This window comes from Halichoeres trimaculatus, unplaced genomic scaffold (genome assembly GCF_033239565.1).
Source record: "Halichoeres trimaculatus isolate MK-OKI-2021-1 unplaced genomic scaffold, fHalTri1.1 fHalTri1_scaffold_14, whole genome shotgun sequence".
Classification (NCBI taxonomy): domain Eukaryota; kingdom Metazoa; phylum Chordata; class Actinopteri; order Labriformes; family Labridae; genus Halichoeres; species Halichoeres trimaculatus.
The window spans coordinates 17,339,226-17,360,101 of NW_027437192.1; the positions used below are offsets into that span (position 1 = coordinate 17,339,226).

The 20,876-nt window shown below is 41.0% G+C and overlaps 1 long non-coding RNA gene across 1 annotated transcript; it reads right to left on the minus strand.

The window, feature by feature from the left end:
- Positions 1-1,885: 1,885 nt before the first annotated feature.
- Positions 1,886-20,834, minus strand: LOC141803481 (uncharacterized). Its single transcript, XR_012599566.1, has 3 exons — positions 20,524-20,834; positions 3,414-3,475; positions 1,886-2,112 (listed from the first exon to the last, which is right to left on the minus strand). It is a non-coding gene; the product is annotated as an uncharacterized LOC141803481 (long non-coding RNA).
- Positions 20,835-20,876: the final 42 nt, after the last annotated feature.

Here is a 20,876-nt window from a genome sequence, read left to right on the forward strand (position 1 = left end):
AGCACAGTTAAAAACTGCAACAGACACAAATACACATTAAACACCCAACACATCATGAAAACATGGTAAATACCTCCAGGAATCAAAACATCAAACATCAGACAAGACATCTGCCTTCAAATCATCCAGGATCAGTTTAAGAGCATCCAGAGGGCACAGCTCACAAAGTTTCAAGTCTTTCTGTTGATCATTCTAACTAGAGGGAGAAGCAAACTTGAAAGATTTTTTACAAAGTTAAGCCCTGACCTTCAGAACAGACAGTAAAAGAGATCTCCTATTCGAAGGCCATGAGTTCCTGCACTTTGGTGAGGAGAAAAGGTGGAAGCAGACCTAGGATACACTTACATATGAAAATATACCAATGTTTTAGTCTGCGTGATGACAGGGAAGACCACCCTACATAAGAATAGAGCAAGCGGTGGTGAGCCAATGCTTTAAAACCTGTGATAAACCTCAAGGCTCCATGATTCACAGTATCCAAAGTAAGCGAGCTTTGAGCAGAGGCATGCATGTAGAAGACATCCTTATAATCAAGCACAGGCAGAAAAGTAACTGCAACAAGTTTCTTTTTGGCTTCTAAGGAAAGGCAGGATCTGATTAGAAAGTAAAAACCAAACTTTAATTTCTACCTTTTTACAAGCTTTTGAATGTGTGGATTAAAATTTGAAGCAACATTGATTAAAATGACAAGGCATACTCATTCAATCTGCATCCCGACAAGGATGCCGATTGATGGAGGGCTAACTTTGGAGGTTTTGATTTTTTGCCAGAGATCAGCCTCATTTTTGTTTTGTCTGCATCTAAAACCATTTCAAACCATAAAAAAATTATTGAATTGAATTAAAAGCAGTTTGTAACTCTGCCAAAGCCTGTTCTGGAGTGGGCGCAGAGCAATACCATGGGGTTTCATCTGCATAAAAATTGAAATTTGCATTAAAAACATTATGGTCTATATTCTTGGTATAAATAATAAATAAAAAGGGACCTATGACTGAACCTTGAGGCACACCTTTGGACTGTTAAAATTTATCTGGCATAGTTATACCAACTTGCACACATTAAGTTCTATCTTGCGGGTGAGTTTCCCTGTAACTCTAGTTTACTGTCTGTCTGGATTATTTAGACTTTTGTAGAAGTTCCTTAGTTTTTTCTTTTTTAGTTTTTCTTAGTTTAATCTTATCCTGCCCTGCGTGTTTAGCACATAACCACACAAGAGTCTCTGAACTCATAACTTAAAATTTGCTTTTTATGTAAGGGGTTTCCATGTTGTTGATGTCACACACATTTGAAGTATACATTAATCATCTTCAAAGACAAGGTGTTCTTGTATGCACATGTTAATAAGTTTGATTTAAGCTTTTCAAATAGAGGAGCTACAGCTGTGTATGCAAATATGTTCAAATATAGAAAAAATGCAAATTCTGTGTTTCTATTCCCCCTCCTTTATGCACAGAAGGTAATAAGAATGCACATATGTGTGCAGTAGCACAAAAACACAGCTCATATTGTTGAGCGTAACTGAGTAAGACAAGCCCAGACAGGACAAACTGCACAGAAAATCACATTCTCAACACTGGCTTGTGTTGTATATTTTGCTAACTCAATCATAAAGTCACACAAACCATGAAATGAAAAATTCTAATATCAATTATGATCATAAAGCCCCATTCTGGACAATGTTTTTAACCAAATCCCAGCTGAACAATAATATTTGCAAAAACCAGAAGGTTATGTTCACTCCTGTAATAGACCCACTGCTGCTCTAGCACATAATACGCAGTGGTAGGGAACATGCTTAATATTTTTGCAGGCAAATGGTTTAACAAATGAAAGGCATGAAAGATGAATGAGGAAGTCAGAGCTTTATTCATATTTGATAGCTGGGCTTAAGATGCATTACCCAACACACACAACAGGCCACAAGCTGGCTGTCCCCAAAATAATGAGCTTGAAGGAGCATCTGGGATGGCAGAGGTGCGTGTGTGAGGGTTTGTGTGCGCGTGTTAGAGTGTTTGAGTGTGCATGTGTGTGTGAGAACAGTGGATTAGAAATGCTGCGTTACAGTCTGGCAGGCGGACAGCTGTTGTTCCTTCCGCCTCTGCTTTTCATGTGCTGCACCAAACCAGAAGAAAGAGGTTCCATATTAAAGACAGCTGACTCACACCTATATTTATTTATTTTCACCCACTCACACACACACACACACACTCACATTGAACTGTGTGTGTAGAAATGCTTCAAAGTGTTCGCCACCGCCACATTAAACTGCAAACAAGTTACTCATCTCTGTGAAAACACAAACATGATCATTCAAAGGCTTTGATCCAGTTCATGTGTAGAATTTCTATTTATCAGTACTTCAGTTCACTACATGTTTACATGATGAATAGCTCTTTGACTTTAGACTTAAGGGATTAAGTCACTATAAATTGGGGTGCCATTAGCCTAGCACTTTACTATTTTTTCTACTTTACACTGCTATTTTAACTTTACTTGTGTGAAACAAACTAAGGCTATACACCAAAAACAGCTTCATATTTATCAACACAACTGCTGGGTTATGAAATATTTAACCAAAAATGGGATATTTGCATTAGATTTGGGTTATTTTCTCAACTTAAGTGCTGAGTGACAGTCCCTCAACCCATCATACATCGGTTGACTAAGCACCTGGGCTGTTTGTGATTTAAACTTCAAAACTGCTTTTTGTGCTGAGCAAACATATATCAGAACCTTTTCAATTAAATATTCAATACCCAATACAATATTCTCTGTAACTAAACTTCAAATAACTGCCTATTTACATTCTAAGACAACAGTTTAAGCAATGGGGGGGAGGGTAAAAATATTGATGAATCGATGCATCGAAATATTGCCCAAATCCTCTGAATCGAGTCATCTCCTGGCGAATGGGGGGAGTGTGCATGTTATTCGCGTTGTATGGACGAGGGCCACAAGAGACCAAACAACAATAAAAAAAAAATGGCAGCCAAAGCAGCAGCAGTAGCATAAATTTGTAACCATGAGTGAGGACAGAACGCAATGGATATGAGACCCTGTTGTATGCCGTTTTACGTTAGACTGAAGGCTGTTTGTGCCACTTATGCCTTGGTTTGACTGTCTGTGCACCATGACACGGACCGGTTGTCTGTGTTCCACAGCATGGACTGGCTGTCAGTGCTCCACAACTTAATAAAATGTGTTTGTGTTTGTAATTTGAGCAAGAATTTGGGTACATTTGACTCATCTGATGTGTTGAAATAGACCAACCCATCCTGCTGGGTCAAACTAACTACTTCTGGGCTGGTGCTATAATGACCAAGTGGATGGGTTATAAAACAGCCCAAGTTAGGTTATTTTCAACCCAACTGTTTTCAGTGTGTAAGGTGTTGTTGCAGTGGTTGCTGTCTTACCAACCAGCCATGTCTTCCCTCTTTTCTCCTCATGTCTTGTCTCTCTTCAATGGTCTTTTACACTGAAGGCAAAAAGATGCAAAAGAGATATTCTTGATTTGTATCAGTGCACCCATTAAACATCATATCATATAACATCATATATAGGGATGGGTACCGAATTAGGTACTTTTATAGGTACCGACAGAATTCTGTCAAAAGTACCGGGTACCAGTTCATGTAAAATCAAAAGGTATCAAGTTTAGGTACCTAAATGCATACTTGTGACTGTGAGGGAGTGGAAGGGTAGCCAATTTTCCATGCTGGACATGAACACAGCATTGCAAGGTTTTTTTATTAAGAATAAATAAGTGTGGTCAAAAAATAATATGTATTTTATTACTAAACAAATTGATATTTTTTACCACAGAAACACAAAAAAGTACCGAAAATTGGTACTGCTGAGTACCAGTACCAATTGCCAGGTACAGGGCATCGGTACCATATCGTTTCAAATGTGAAAGGTACCCATCCCTAATCATAAAACATTCTGTAAATCCCTTCATCCATCACCTAACCACCAGCAGTAGTTTCAGGCATTATAAATCACTGTATCAAAGCTATCAGCCCTGTTATTGATGTTTTTATTTGTGTTTGTCACTCACACAGAGGCCTCGGTATGAACTTTAGTCTGTTTCATAACCAGGGAGAAACTTCTTACAGGAGCTTTAAGCTAAATGGACTAAATGTGACTTTGTGTTGAATTATTTGGCATTGAAAGAGAGGCTTTGGACTTCAGTGGAGGGTGTGTGCGTGTGTGTGTGTGTGTGTGTGTGTGTGTGTGTGTGTGTGTGTGTGTGTGTGTGTGTGTGTGTGTGTGTGTGTGTGTGTGTTGCCCCAGGTGCCCATTAAACTCCCCCTCTTCCCCCTCCTATGGTCTGCCAGTCAGCTAGGCATCAGATCAGCTGATGTGGCTGGATCGATAAGCAGGCAGGCCGACTCTCTTCATTAGGAGTCCCTGGGGCCAGGCCACCTGCCACTCACTCACCAGCTCCTCTCTGGCAGCAGCTTCATAGTCCCAGAATCTGCCTCTGGCTGTAAACACTCAGTGGGTTTTGTTGCTCTCTGTGTCTTCCCTCGCAACACTTGTGTATTTGCTCTGTGAAAGAGTGTTGGCACAGACAGAAAACGACTGACTGTATCTGCTCACAGCTCTGACACCAGTCTGGGCTGTTATTGTGGCACCCAGAGGTGCATCTGCAGGGACATGGATATGATGAAGTGCTGTAAAACTCTGCAAGTGTGCAAACAGTATTAACTATAGTCATGCCATTGTGATAGCAACTGTGAGAGTAAAGAATGAGAGAACAGAATGAAATCTGAGGACAGAAAATGTGGACTTGGTGTGAAAGCATCCACAGGTGGTGAGCATAATCCATTGGAAGGGAACAGAAGGGAAATATGTGTCTGAGTGTATCTCTTTGGCTTCCTCGTGCTCATGACACATCAGTTACAAAAAAACTGAGAAGCATTACGAACATAATTCTGAAAACACTCAAACATATCATACATCAAGGTTTAAAATATGCATGATGTGTTGGAACCAGTTTTTCTGTAGTCTCATTATTTGGGCTTTAAGATTACTGAAATAAATCAATGCAGAGTCTGTAAATCAGATTTAATATTTTACTTCATATTTGATGGATTTTGGTGCTAAAGCAAAACACAAATATTTTAAAATTACCCTGATTTATTCATGAAGTATGTTTGAGTAATCAAAATTCTTACGGGTAATCGTAATTTCAGCTGTTAATCAAAGAGACGCTGTGCTGTTGAAAGCAGTTTGGAAGTAACCTCGCCAAGCATCCTGGCACACTCGACTTCCCCCCCTTCAACACCACACAAAGGTCTAATAGCCGAGGCACTCAAGCCTGATGAAAGCAGGGCGATGAAAGCAGAGTTAGGCAGCAAGAGGAGCTGGCCCTGCTCGCTGCCACTCCTCCACATGTCTGCAGGCTTACAACCAGCATAGGCACGGTCCTACACGCAGCGTTTCCACACCGCTACCCGCTGAGCATTGCTCACCTGTCACTTTTGGGTAGAATTATTCAAAGAAGTGGGTATTTATACAGAGCAGTGTGAGGACTTGGCACTCTAGATTTCTAGGATGAAAAGAGGGCTGCCATATGCATTTTTTGAGCGTTTAGCAGATGTTCTTATCCAGGGAAGCATATGCTCTGTAATTTTCTCATAGTCATATCAATGAAGGAGCACAAGGGCTAGAAAACACACTAAAGACTGTGGTTGCATAACAGACTGCTATCACCAAGCATGTAGACCAGATGTCCACTCCAGCAATCAGTTTTGTACAACCTCTTTGTTGTTATATATATATATATATATATATATATATATATATATATATATATATATATATATATATATATACTCTGCAAGGTTAGGCTAGCTTGTCACAAGTCATCCACAACTACTGCAAAGCCATGTGAGAGGGATGGATGCAGCAGAAAGTGCAGCGCTGTCCACATCAATGGTCAATGGTAGGCTTCAAGTTTGATGATCAACGTGCATTGTCGAAGTGTAATGTTGGCAGGTACGTGTACGTGCATTGGCAGTGGCAGCTTGCGCAGGGGGGGGGCAGTCCAGAAGTTATTAAGATCACTAGTTCCCTTGATCAGAGGCACAGCTTATCTCATGTGACTGACAGGCGCCCTGTAGCTGTTAGTGTGGGGACTCAAAGCCTGGGTCACTTCCACTATGGCCACGTCAGCTGATCTGCTTCAAAAATCTGTTCCAGAAACAGACTGGTGATATCAAGGAGATTCTGTCCATTAATTATACAGTCTATGACTTAATCATGTTACTTATCTGTTCAAATTGTTTCTCTAGGTTGTTTTGTTGTCCTGTCCCACATGGTAGCATGTTGCTAGTAGGGATGTCTTGTTCAGCATTTTTTGCCCCAGATCCCGATTACTTAGTATTGAGTATCGACCGATACAAAGTCCTGATCTGATTTTTGAGTTTGGAGATACACCTTGCTAAAGAAGTGAGAAAGTGAAGTAGCACAGTTTGTTTTTGTTTTGTGTGTTAACAATACAGAACAGTAAAAAATGTTAAAGCTTATCAAGTCCATTTAACTTAGTCCGGCTAGTTTTGAAGTCAAAACCCTCTGGATCCCAAACCCGTCGGCGGGATCAAAATCCACTTATTTTTAAATAACTAGCATTTACAAGCCATTGGCCAATCCAAAAATTGAAAACAGTGGGGTAATCTTCAGATTCTCAAGTTTCTGAGGGTACTTGAATGTATCACATACAAAGCTGGAAACATGTCTGAACACGACGCAGAAGACGGGAGAATTTCATCAACGTCGCTTTGAATTCTATGTCTTCTCAGAACATTTGCAGAAAATGACTGGTTTGCTCGCTACATTTAGTTGAATTATTCTACGCTTCTTGTGGCTTTTAGCAAATCCCGAACGGTGGACAACTTGTATGCATGTAATACAGTGCACTAAAATCAGAGGCTGCCCTGTTTTTATCCGTTCATGGAAATATTTATTTTGCTACAAACTGGATTATAACTTTTACCGGCCTGAACGATCCATGGCAAGGGATCAATCTAGTGTGCTGCGAGGCTCAGCAGAAACACCGGACAAACTAATGTTGTCAAACTGATCACACAGTCATCACATCCTCACATGTTACTGCAGACTGTGCTGTACAGCTTCAGTGAAGCAGGCTGATAAACCAAGTGTCTGAACAGAAAGACATACCGTGGATAACTGAGATGGCATAAACCTGCATCCCACCTTCTTCTCAGTTTATTTATTTATATGTATCCGTTCCGGTAACAGCGGAGCAGCCTTTCCTCTGAAAGTGAATGATGTTGCGTGTTGTTTTAGGATGTTTTGGTCGAGCTGAAAACCTCTTGAAAATATTGCAGAGTAGATGTGGCTGTTAGACTGTCTTTACTATATAGTTTGATGTATGTCCACATTGCTGACACATGGAGCTGTTGGTGCTAAGCTAACAGACTTGACTGTGTTACTTTTCGTCCCTTGAGCCGTTTGTCCCAGTAGAGTTACCATATGGTGCTGTAAAGCAGTCATTATTGCTGTAACGTATCTGATTGTACACGTGTTCTGTAATAAAGCTAAGTGTGGCGGCTGTTCTATATAACTGTACCATACCTTATTTTATCATTCTCCCATCAACTTTGTGAGGTTGGGTGTCTTGCGCTCAGTTTTATGACCCGTTGGCGTTTGGCAGCAATTTTGGCTTTATGACAGGCTTTATGAGGATCGGCTAGAATTCCTGATCACCGATACTTAAAAAAAACGCCCAAATCGTCCGGATCCACTACTAGGGATCAGGATCGGGACATGCCAGTATTAGCATACATTTTTCATAATGCAGTTACATTTGATATGTTATCTTTTCACCATTTTCTCATCAATATAGGCTTTAAATCATTTGCAAACTTTTGCAGTAATGGAAGTGTTGTTGCGTTAACACTATTTAAAGTTTGAGATAAACAGCCCTGCTTTAAACCAACAGTGTGTGCACGCTACCTTACATGACCTAACAGACACAAAGCAACATGCTCCTAGTGAATTGTGGGTTTACACTTCACAGAAGGTCCCAGGTGCAAAGGGGGGAGCTGGATCGCTCCACAGAGATCCTCGCAGCAGGTGAGGCAGGGAGGTGAGTTTAGCAACCACAAGCAATTAGCGCATCATCCGACAGCATGAGTCTTCTGCTTCTTGTCTCTCTGCTGAGAGATTTCCGGAGCCCTGCAATGTTGAGCCTCATCGATCGATGTGCAGGAAAGGTCAGAGACTTGGCTCACTGCCGGATAACCCCCACCCCCTCTCGTGCTCTGGCATTCACTGGAACTGTGCACCCACAATGCTATGCTGCCCTACCAGGCTGGCACCAGAAAAGGTAGCATGTGCAGAGAAGAGGAAACTCCTACTGCTTAAGCAGGAAAGTTTCAATAACCTTTCAATCACTACCAGGGATTATTGGTAGTGGGTTCATCACTATAGGGCTCTAAAGGTTGGGTAAATCTTACTGGTTGCCAATATTTTTAAAAATATTATTTATTTATAGGAATTAACATACACTTAAGCTTGAGTATCAAAACTTGAAGAAAAAGTTCTACTTTCTGTTTCATTTGGCAAGAAAGTTTGTTTGCATTTTTTTAAAACATCACTCCACAAGAAGGAGCCAACAATAGCTGTAATTCCTTTAGAAAGAAGTTTAAAAAACTACTTGCAAATGTATCCTGTGCAGCTGTAGAGCCAGTCTAACAGATGACTTGTTTTATTAAAAGTGGATAAGTCATCAGCTCAGTGATTAAGATGATTAATATCCCAAAAATGCTGCATCAATCTAAGTTAAATTTACATTGCCAGAGTAGTTGGTTGTCTGTCTGACCAAGCACATCATCATCATCACATAGGTAATGAATTATGCAGAGACTGGAATGTTTTTTTTTCCTCAGACTTGGCGACTGCTAAAGGACTCTAAGTGCTGCCTCTCTCTTAAAAGAACATTAGCCAGTTCTCAGATGCTTCAGCTCGGAGCTTGACTGCTTCCTGCTACTCTTTCCCTCTGCACTTCTTTATCCTCTGCCTCTGCACCAACAGATAAGATTAATAGACTACAAAAATTAATTCTCTGGCAGGAAAATGATGTTTAAAAACCCATTTTTATTCTCGATAAGCTCGGAATATGTTGATTAAAATGAACAAAAAACTTCTTAGATTGGTGTGTCAGGTTGTATTTTGCTAAATATACCCATGTCTGTGTGTATAGTGTTAATGTGCAACACCATCACAATTAACTTGCACAGCTGACGCTGCTCCTGCAAAGTGATGAGGCGTTAAATTCACACATGACTACACCCAGACAGCAAGGGATCTGTTCATTTGACCTGCATCACTGCCCCCCAAAGTGAAAAATCCCCTCAAGAGAAGGCAAAATTCAATTTAATCTTACACTGTGAAAAGCAATGTCAGTGTCTTTCACCCTGCAAATCAGGAGCACATCAAGGTGTAGGACATATTTCCTCTCCAAAGAGCGAGATAGTGAAAACGGGATTGGTCAAGTTGATCTCACTCAGCCATATCTGAGCAGAGTCTGAAAAACCCCACATTATCTGCGCTTGGTTGGCAGAGCCAAGCCCCAAGACTAAAAACAGTACAACTGCTAGCTTGGTGCAGTCTAAAGTAGGCTAACCTCCATAAATGTAATTAAAAGATGATATGAGAAATTACCCCAAAACAACCATTTTCTTTGACCCATGCTAGTAAATATCAACTCTGTTTAAGGATACCGGGTCAAATTCGGCCCCAAAACAGAATGTTAAGGGTAAGTCTTAATACTAAGCTAAGCTAACTGTCTCCTAGCTGTACCATGAACAAAGATTTTAAAAAAGCTTTGTTTATTTCCTTTGAGTAAAAATTAGGTTCCATGTTCCCACAGTTCACAAATTTCTAAGAATATTTTTTCCATAGTCTGGTTTCGTTTGTCTGGTATCGGTATCGGTCGATACTGATATCAGGAATCAGTATCAGGCCAACACCAGCCTTTTTTCGAGATATCTGTACTCGTGAGGGCTGCAGATACTAGCAGCAAATACTCTAGGCAAAAAAAATCTTACATCAGCAAGTCCTCCTCGCCACTAGATGCTGCTAACTGCTATGGTTAAACACCACTGCAAATGTGCACCAGGTCCTTTACAGACAATATGAATGAACCAGAAAAAGTTAACAGTTACACTTTTTTTTTGCACTTTAGTTTACTTTAAAAAATTCTTAAACTCTGAGAGTTGTTAGTTTTATTGTGCCCTTTTAATATACATTTTTTTAGTATTTATCAAAAAAATTCTTAACTCAGTCTAAGTTTTGTTGTTGTGTGTGTTTTATTTGGGCTTAATGGCAGAGTGACTGTGCTGTCTTTGATCAAAATGATCTGTCACTGTTAATTGAAATTTTATGTAACAAAAGTGCTAGTAGTATTGGTCTCAGTGTCAATGAGTACTCAAGGAGTATTCGTAGTGGTATCGGTCTGCATAAAAAGTGGTATAGAACATCCCTAGTTTGTCTAACTAATTCATTCATTATCCTCATTTGTTCATTCAGTCATTCATTCATTCACTATAAAGTGCTTAAGAAAAATCTTGTGGGAGGGTTTCAATCAAAAAGATAATGTATGTAATTTTGAAATGGTCCTAGAAACGTGGGACCAGTGGGCTGTGAGAAAATGGGGCTGTGGGAACATGGGGATGTGGGAACATTGGGCTGTGGGAACATCGGGCTGTGAGAACATGGGGTTGTGGGAACATGGAGTTGTGGGACCAGTGGGCTGTGGGACCATTGGGCTGTTGGACCACTGGGCTGTGGGAACATTGGGCTGTGGGAACATGGGGCTGTGGAAACATTGGGCTGTGGAAACATGGGGTTGTGGGAACATTGGGCTGTGGAAACATGGGGCTGTGGGAACATGGGGCTGTGGGAACATGGGGCTGTGGGAACATTGGGCTGTGGGAACATGGGGTTGTGGGAACATGGGGCTGTGGGAACATGGGGCTGTGGGAACATTGGGCTGTGGGAACAATGGGCTGTGGGAACATGGGGCTGTGGGAACATGGGGCTGTGGGAACATTGGGCTGTGGGAACATGGGGCTGTGGGAACATTGGGCTGTGGGAACATGGGGTTGTGGGAACATGGGGCTGTGGGAACATGGGGTTTTGGGAGCATGGGGTTGTGGGAACATGGGGCTGTGGGAACATTGGGCTGTGGGAACATGGGGTTGTGGGAACATGGGGCTGTGGGAACATGGGGTTGTGGGAGCATGGGGTTGTGGGAACATGGGGCTGTGGGAACATGGGGCTGTGGGAACATTGGGCTGACCCTGGTCTCAGTGATCACAACCTGGACACAGAGGTTAAAATGCTACTCTTGAACAGAAACCTCTTTTAATTCAGCTGACATCGTTTGTAAACCACACTGATACTTTTCCAATTTCACTATTCACAGCCTGAAAGTCTAAAACTGCTCAGGGCCACCATGTAGACCAGAATATAAAATGTGTTTTGAAAAGGATTAATAATATCTCCGGACCTGAGGTACACTTGACTGAACTGAACCAAGGCTGATCGAATGTCTGAAAAACACAGAGTGCATGGAGAAATAAATCCAGCACATCTCATTTTGTCCAAAGGAAATACATACTGTGTATTTCCCTGGGGGGAGAGGCAGTCCATTTAGCAAGCAATCAAGTAATCTGATGAAGTGAAATGAATGGGAGAAGGGTGGAATGGTTAATCGCCTGTGGAAGCATTTTATCTCGTAGGAACACATTAAAGAGGAATTCTGTCAATGTAGGCTATGCTGGAGGAGGCTGTGAAATATCGCAGTCTGCCGTGGTGTGAATCAATGTGACTCTCGTGTTCTCTTCAGCAAACTAAAGTACAGAATTTCTGCCAAATCTGACTCGGCCTCCGACAGGTTTTTTTAACACTGCATCTGAGAGGGAAAGCAAATAAAGTATGAAGAATTTTCAGAATCCTAAGAGGATGGTACAACGTGGAGCAAAATGTGCACAAACTAAGAAAGCATGGAAGAGATTACTGTGTTGCTTTCTATTTATATCTCATCTTCTCATCTTCATTAGGAATAAAACGTCCTCAGATTTCCACTCTCTGCCGTGTCCATTCGCCACGGGTGAGGGACGAGTGACAGACTGCGACAAGTGTGATATAGGCTGTGAAGATGCTCTGTCTTCATGAAAATGCTTCTTATCATGGAAGATAAGCAGCAGTGTGAGGATCCTCATCACACAGGGCCAGCATTATGCAGTTTTAGCACAAAACCCACCACTACTTAAAACATTCAGAGTTTGTGTGTAAAACATCATATTAGTTTTTGGCCATATTTTGTCATAAAATCATGATCAGAGCCTGCCAATGGATCAAGCTTTTCTAATAAGTTGTAAGTTGGTACCCCAGTATATGCACACCATCAGCATCCCAGATTTGCTCTTGGCAGCCTCTTTATTGTCATGCAGAGAGCAAGGCCTTGAAAATCTCCAAGCGCTGCAAGTATAATGCCACCGAAATTAGCGCTCACCAATAATCAGTTCAGATCCACAGTTGGTTCTGAATTGCTGACAACAGAAATGATAACAATCCCAACAGAGGTGAGAGGGTCTACATTTTTTACAAGATAGTTATCCAGTTGTTGTTGTTGTTTTTTTTTTAAGCCAATGCAATACACCACTGTAGGGCTGTCACTTTATGTTCGATATTCGAATAATCAATCGAACATGGGGATAAATATCCGTAACCGATTAGTAAATACATATTCGAACGTAAAATATTGGGTTCAGCAGCTCATCAGGGCGCCTGGAGCAGTGAACCCTTTCATCCAGCAGAGGGCGCTGTCCGCAAAGCTCGACAGTTCCATCGCGTATGAACTTCTCTCTTGACCTCAGTGACCAAAGAGTGAAGTATAGTTGATAAAAATGGAAGACGCAGAAAGCCACAGTGGACGACGTTCAATAATAACACCGAATCATCTGAGGAGCAATGTGTGGAAGTATTTTGGGTTCTGCGCCATTGATCGGAAAATTAAAAACAAAGACCGGGCTGTGTGTCGGTTATGTGGAAAGCAGTTTACCTACTCGTCCTCAACAACAAGTCTGCGGTCTCATCTATCGGCTTTTCATCCAAGCCATGCAGTCGAGGAGGAGGCGCCAAAGTGCAGCGGTGCTTCATCGAGTGTTCAGCCCCGTGTGACAACGTTTTTTTCGGCAGGGTCCTTACCAGAGGTGCGGAAAAAAGCTATTACGGACAAGATTGCACGATTCATATGCAAGGATATGCGGCCTATTGGTGTGGTTACGGGAGAGGGCTTTCGGGACTTGATGATGGAACTGGAGCCACGGTACACCATTCCTAGCCGCACCGCCATTTCGAGCCACATCGTAAAGCTGTACGATGTTACGCGGGCAAACATTGAGACTATATTAAAAGACAAGACGCTCTCCCTTACTACCGATGGGTGGACATCGATGGCTACTCATGCTTATGTGACGGTGACGGCTCACTTCATTTCTGACACATGGGAACTTGAAAACTATGTTTTGTGCACTAAAGAGCTTAGAGGGAGCCACACAGCTGCACACGTAGCCGCTAGTATTAGTAGCACGCTGGAGGACTTCGGCATACCCCGGGAGGCAGTCGTGTCTGTTACCACAGACAATGCTCTTAGCTATGTGAACGCCGTGCACAATTTGGGGCTTATTGATGTACCGTGTTTGGCTCACACCCTGAACCTGGCAGTGCGCAAGGGACTGGAGGCTAAAGGAGTTGAGACAGCGCTCTCCAGACTGAAACAAACTGCGGCTCATTTCGGGAGGTCTCCGGCCGACTCCTGCCTTCTGGAGGAAAAGCAGGAGCTTCTTGGATTAAAAAAAGAGAGACTCATAAATGACTGCGTTACCAGATGGAATACCACTTACGACATGATTTGTCGCGCATCCGAGCAACAAGCTGCAGTGGCTGCCGTTGTTTTTGAAAAGAAGTTGTCCCATTTGGAGCTCAGCACTTTGGAATGGTCTATGGTGGATCAGCTTAAGGACATTCTGAAGCCATTTAAAGTGGCAACTCAGGCCCTGTCAACGGATGCCTACCCCACAGCATCAGCTGTCCTGCCTCTGCAGCACGTCATGCTGTCACAGCTGAGCACCCCCGACCCGTCATACAGACCAGTCATCACGAATGTGAGAGGTATTCATACAATTTTTTTCTGTCTAAATCTGCGCCAGCTTTGCTTTTAAATGATCAAAATATACGTATTTCAGTGTTAAAAACGATTTATTCAGAGGTTTGTATTTACTTCAGAATACATGACAGTTTAGGACAAAAATATTTTTTTTTTTTTATAATGTTCACAGAGCGGATGCTGGCTAATCTGAAAGCGCGCTACTGTGAGGAGAGCGGCGAGTGGATGCTTCTCAATAAAGCAGCGCTCCTGGACCCCCGGTTCATTCGCTTAGTCCACCTTTCACCAGAGAAGAAAAATGTTGTCATTGACAGCTTGTCACGTGAGATGAATGACTATGAAACAGACAGTGACTGTAAACCTGAAGAGAGGGCAGCTGCTCTTGGAGCGATGGGCTCCCTGTTTGGGAGTTTGTACAAAACGAGTGACTCTGTTGTAAGTAACGCGAGTTCCATTCAAGAAATACAAACCTACATGAGAGAGAACCCACTCTCTGCAGACAGCAACCCCCTGCTTTGGTGGAGAGAAATAGGGTGTGCTCGATACCCGCAGCTCTCAAAGTTGGCTCGTAAATATCTGTGTGTGCCGGGTACCTCAGTGCGCTCTGAACGGGTGTTCTCGTCAGCAGGCAACATTGTTAACAAAAAAAGAGCAGCACTTGATCCTGAGCAGGTTGACAGGCTTGTGTTTCTGGCAAATAATATGAGAAAATAAGTCAGTTAGTGCCGTTGTGCAGTGTTTGTGGCAATAAAAAAAGGCTGAGAATATAAAGGAAATGTCTCGTGTCTGTGATTCACAGCCGGTCAGCGGCGGCGGCGGGGGGGGGTGGGGGGTGTTCGATTATCTTCGATTATTTTCGTTTATGGTTGAAAACCGTTCGACTTTGATTTTGAGGAAAAGTGACAGCCCTACACCACTGTCATCATTAATACCCTTGATAGGAAGAATAAAAATTTTTCATTTCAATATTTTTTTAAAGCTACAAGGAGCCACTGCAAAGGAGTCAAAGAGCCACATGAGGCCCCAAAGCCGCAGGTTGCAGACCCCTGGTCTAGAGTTTACAGCCAAGCTAGCAACCCACTGATCATCTAAGGCAGAGGTGGCCAACCAATCAGAGACCAAGAGCCACATCACACACAAGGGGTCTTACAAACGCACTTCCTCTCGGACATGAATGAAATGACATGAAATGACAACCAATACATTTCCATTTTTCAAAGCGAGATTTGTTGTGTTTTTGTGTTAATTTGCCATGTCAAAGACAAATTTATGTTTTCACTGCAGAAGAGCCAAAGTTCTATCTATCTATCTATCTATCTATCTATCTATCGAGATAGATAGATAGATTAATCGGTCGGGCTCTAATAGATAGATAGATAGATAGATAGATAGATAGATAGATAGATAGATAGATAGATAGATAGATAGATAGATAGATAGATAGTTATGAGCAAATGAGCAATTGAGAGGAGCACATGTAGAGAAGAGAAACTGAAACTTAGGTATAAGTCTTTTCACCCAAGTATTGATCAATACTAATCCCAATGTTGGCATCGGTCTATCAATATTTTAGATTGATTGGCACACCACTACTCATAACAATATATACATATGTATTTTTATGAATGGATGGAAGAGCCGCATACCAAATGGCAAAGAGTCACATGCGGCTCTCGAGCCACAGGTTGGCCACCCCTGATCTAAGGCGCTGGGATGTCTAGCTTGGCAGCTTGGAAAGGGGGTGAATGTAATTAAGTTATAATAATTTAATTTCCATCTGATTCAAATCCAGTTTTATTACCTCTACCAAGGAGGTTATGTTTTTAGGAGAGTCTGTCAGTGAACAACATAACTCAAAATATAACAAACGGATCTTAATGAAATTTTCAAGAAATGTTCAAAATAGGATAAGGGAGAACCAATTAAATTTTGGAGGTGATCTGGGTCACCATCTGGATCCAGGATTTTTTAAAAGTTTTCTTTATCATTGTGAGATAGGGCTGGTTTTACCATATGTGCAAAAACGCCATGATAAATGGTCGGATTGCTTTGCAAAACAATACAAGACAAGGTCACCATAATTTCTGACAGATGCAAAAGTATGATCCAGATCCTGACAATATTCTGGATACAAAGATCCAGAATATTAAATGTGTACTGGATCATCATAATTTTCAACAGTCAGGTAACAAATTATCGTACAAACCTTCAACACTAAATTGTAGCAGATAGGGCTGCAACAACTAATCGATTAAAATCGATTAAAATCGATTATCAAATTAGTTGGCAACTAATTTGATAATCGATTTTCACCTGCAACTAATCACGGGTGATTTGGTGCATGAAATTGTAGCTCTGAGTATGTTAGTTTGGAGGAGATGAGATCACTTTCTTGCCTTAGGCGACTGAAAGGGGTGCGCATGTACTGAAAATGAGTCAGTGGCAAGGTTATAATAGTTAACTAAAACGAAACTAAAAAGGAAAACTAAAATTTAAAATACATTGCAGTTGACTCAAACTAATAAAAACTAGAAAAGAAAACGAAAACAATAAGTAAAATAAAACTGTATCTTGTGTTCACAAAACTAACTGAAACTAACTAAAATCAAAGACAAAATTCCCTTAGTTATAGTTTTTGACAATATTAATAGCCTTTAGGATTTAAATCTATCCAACACATTTTCCCAACCAATTTTACGACAGTTTTTGGCAGTTGTCAGTGCCGTACGGCACCATCATAGCGACGTACTGGGACATGCTTATTAACTGCACTGACTGGCTGTGCGCTATGCTGCGACAAAACTTAGGGGAGCAATGAATTAGAGCATCTGTAAAAGTTTAATTGCATTTGAGTCTGACTTTAATTGTGTTTGACTCTGCCTTTATTGTTACAGAATCCAAGTTTCTAATTATTAAAGCTCATATTATATTGTTTTATATAATTCATGTTACTATTTTCATTTTTATTTAATTTATGTCAACATTATTTTATATATTTTATGTTTATATTTTCATATTAAGTTTAAATTATTTTCATGTGTTTAAGGCAGCAGCCAACAGTTCAGTATCAGCATTGACTGAGCAGTGAGCACTATGTTGAACTGGAAAATAAACTGTATTACAAAATATTTACTCTGACCTTTTTGAATCCTGCACCTGGTTAATAAGGTATGAAAAAACTAAAACTAAACTAAAACTAAGCCTTGTAGCAAAAATTAAAACTAACTAGAATGCCCGTTCTAAAATTAATTAAAACTAAACTGTAATGGAAAAAAATGTCAAAACTAACTAAAACTAAACTATAATGACAAATCCAAAACTATTTTAACCTTGGTCAGTGGCAAATTATATTTGCAGATTCAGCACTACTTCCGAGAAAGATAAAGCTGTAATGAAATATTGCTGAAGGAGAAATGCTTTTTATTGTCTTTATTGCTGTTTAGAAAATACCTAAATCACTTTTAAGCTGAATTGTAAAGGAAAGTGCAAAAATGTGTCATTATCCGATTCATCGATTAATCATTTAAATAATCGCCTGATTAGTTGATTATGAAAATAATCGTTAGTTGCAGCCCTAGTAGCAGACAGTCTCCTGAAAGGAAGTATAACATTGCGTGACAATCACAATATGCTTGGTGGAGGTCTGCGCTCTTCGAATGCTTTTCTAGTTTCTTGTAAGGATGGCTCCAACTGTTCGTTTGTTTTACAAGTTTGAGGATTTTTATGTTCCTGGAAAAACAGGCATGTATGAAAAAGTTCTCTGGCAGAAATGACACACATGGTCCAGCAAAAACAGTGACATTGCTCAGACACGTCCAGTGAACTATGGGATATTCAGTTAAAGTTAATCTAACAAATTTACCAAATGACTGAGTGACTTCAGTGCTTTGATCCACCTCATCAGATGCCAGGCTGCGGTGCTGCATGGGAAAAGTGATGCTATCTCTGTATCTAGGCCTCACATGTTTACTGCACCGTCTGGAGTCCCTCCTGAAAGCTAAAAGTGTGTCATCTAATGTATGCAGCCAACAGCCACTGCTCCTGAGCTGTTCTGGGTATTGGGGATTACATAAACTTAACAGACATGCAGTGTGGAAATGGCCTCCTGTCAGTGAGTGTGTGGGTTTGTGTGTGTGCAACTCCTCCTCTCGCTCCCTGACAACTGAAGCCTGAGCATCTCCAAAGACCTCCGCCATGGGGAGTCTTGTTTTGCATTATCATTAAAGACACATATGGGCTGAGGGAGACAGAAGAGTTGCATGTATGCCACTGCAGATCAAAAAGTAAAAACACACTGTGTGCAGAGATTCCAACATTTCCTCAGACGCACAAGCCAAATTTAGGATATTTTAAAGAGCTGTTTTGTTCAGCATATCTCACAGGGAAGTGTGCATAAAATTAAGGATGAGCAGCTCTGGAGACAGCAGCCTCACAGCCTTCTGCAGTGCTTCTCATTTCCTTAGGAAGCAGACGAGCAGAGTTTGTCAGAATGTGAAGGTTTTCTGACAAGTTTTCCATCAGAGCGAGCCATTCTGTGTGAGAGAGAAACCAGCTCATCTCATGCAGAGTACAAATGTTCCACGCCGTCATTTTCAGCTCCATACAGCACTTAGAAAGCTCACACTGAAGGATGCACTTATATCGAATTTTTCAAGTTCCTTTCATAAAAGGAGGGTTTTTTGTATTACTACCAGCTTATATCCACCATGCTTATGTCACTGATACCTGACACTCAGGATTATATTAAACAAACTGCAAAGCATCATCAGTGAGTAACTCAGAGAAACTGCAGAGCAGAGCATCAAGAACAGGGGGGACGAGGCAGCTCGACACGGCCGCGACATTTCAACATCTAACTCAGCAGCTGGTGATCAAACCAATCAGATACGGCTGGGAAACTCTCCCCCTGCTTTCTATTCCTCATTTTCCCCATTACCCTCCAAGCATCTTGATTCACGTCTCCATTACAGTTAAATGCGGGTAAGAGCTGTTCTTTTTTACATTGTGTGTCACGCTAAGCCACCCACTCAAACTATGACCATGCAGTGACAGGGGCTATAGCAGGAGTCACAGTACAAGACATTTCACAGGATGCTAATGATGGTTTTTGGCAGAAAGGATCAAATATCATCTAGAAGTCACTAAAGAGGTCCAAACTACGCATTGGGAGGACATTTTAGTCATGTTATTGTTGAGAAGGTCGATAAAAAGCTTCAGTTTCAAGACAAAATGTACAGTTCCCAGTGCAAACGTGAAACCACATCTCGTTACTATCACAATCTGAGACAAGGCATATAAGCCTTAACTTATCTTGATCTTATAAGATCAGCATTCGTCAAGACAAAAATATAAGGCCTTTTTACCATCTTTGCCAAGTGTGTCTCAGTTAGTTTGGCGCCACAGTATCTACATAGAATCGTTAGAGCATAAGGTTTTCCAACCATTGTTGTAGTGACCACTTGTTTAAAGAACTCAAAGAAAAAATCGAAATATCAAGCTGAAACTTTAACCAAACTTAATGGATCACTGATGCACCATGGGGAAGTGATTTATGCAGGCAAAAGAAGTCCAATGTCCAAAAGTTATGCGATTTCCAATGGTTTCTTCTTTGGCAAACAAGCAAACAAAAGAACAAAGGAGATCACGGCTCCTGCTGCCGCTGTCACGCTGGGAAAAAACCATAGGCCCACCCCAGTGCATGCTGGCTGTCTGTCACCTACCTACCTAAATACCATCCGGTGCCCACTAGTTATCATTACCAGACAAACAAAACTAATAATAATAAATATGCAAAACATCTAATTATAGAAAACAAATAAGTAGCCAATATATATATTTATTTATATATTCAACCCCAAAATCTAACCTAAATTTATTATAAGACAAAAAATGTAGCTAAATCTAACAATTAATACTTCAACCTACTTCCAAATTAAAAAAAACTAACCACTAAATACAAAAAAATAAATAAATAGCTCCAACAATTGTTGTCTCTGCTATTACAGATCAGTTAATGAAGCTAAGCCCCAGAAGTTAACATAAGTTACTGGAGCCCTTTGGGCAACAACAATGATATATGATCATCAAAGAAAAAAAATACTATAACAAAACAGGCAAATGAACTCCCAGCAAAGAGACATGATGGACAACGCAGCTAAAAGCTAACTTAAGGCTACCTTTAGCTTTTACCTTAAGCTAACGTCAGAGAAAATCCCAAACCGTCCGTTAGACTGCAGAAGTGGTTTTGGTGTTAAGGATAACTTCATATTTCTTTACTGTAAAGTCACAAAGTTGCTTCACATACGAAGTAAACTTACCTCCGGACAGATGTGGACATCCTCGTTACTTTTATTCATGTTACGTTGATGCTGTGGTCTCCTGCACAACTTTTATCCAAAGAAAACACCTTTTTCGGTGAAGATGTGGCTCGGAAAGGGTTAAAATTTCACGCCGTCGCCCAGCCTCTCAGGACACCTTGTGTTGGAGTTGCATGTAACTCATGACCACCATTTGACCATTTTTTAACTCAAAATCTGAGGAAAAACCTCATATTTCCAATGAAAACTGAAGTTCTGCAGTGCATTTCAGAGGACGTCTGAGCAGTGAAGGTACGAGTGTATGGAACGGCTATACGGACTGTGATTGGCTAACCGCGTTTGAGGGCGGGATA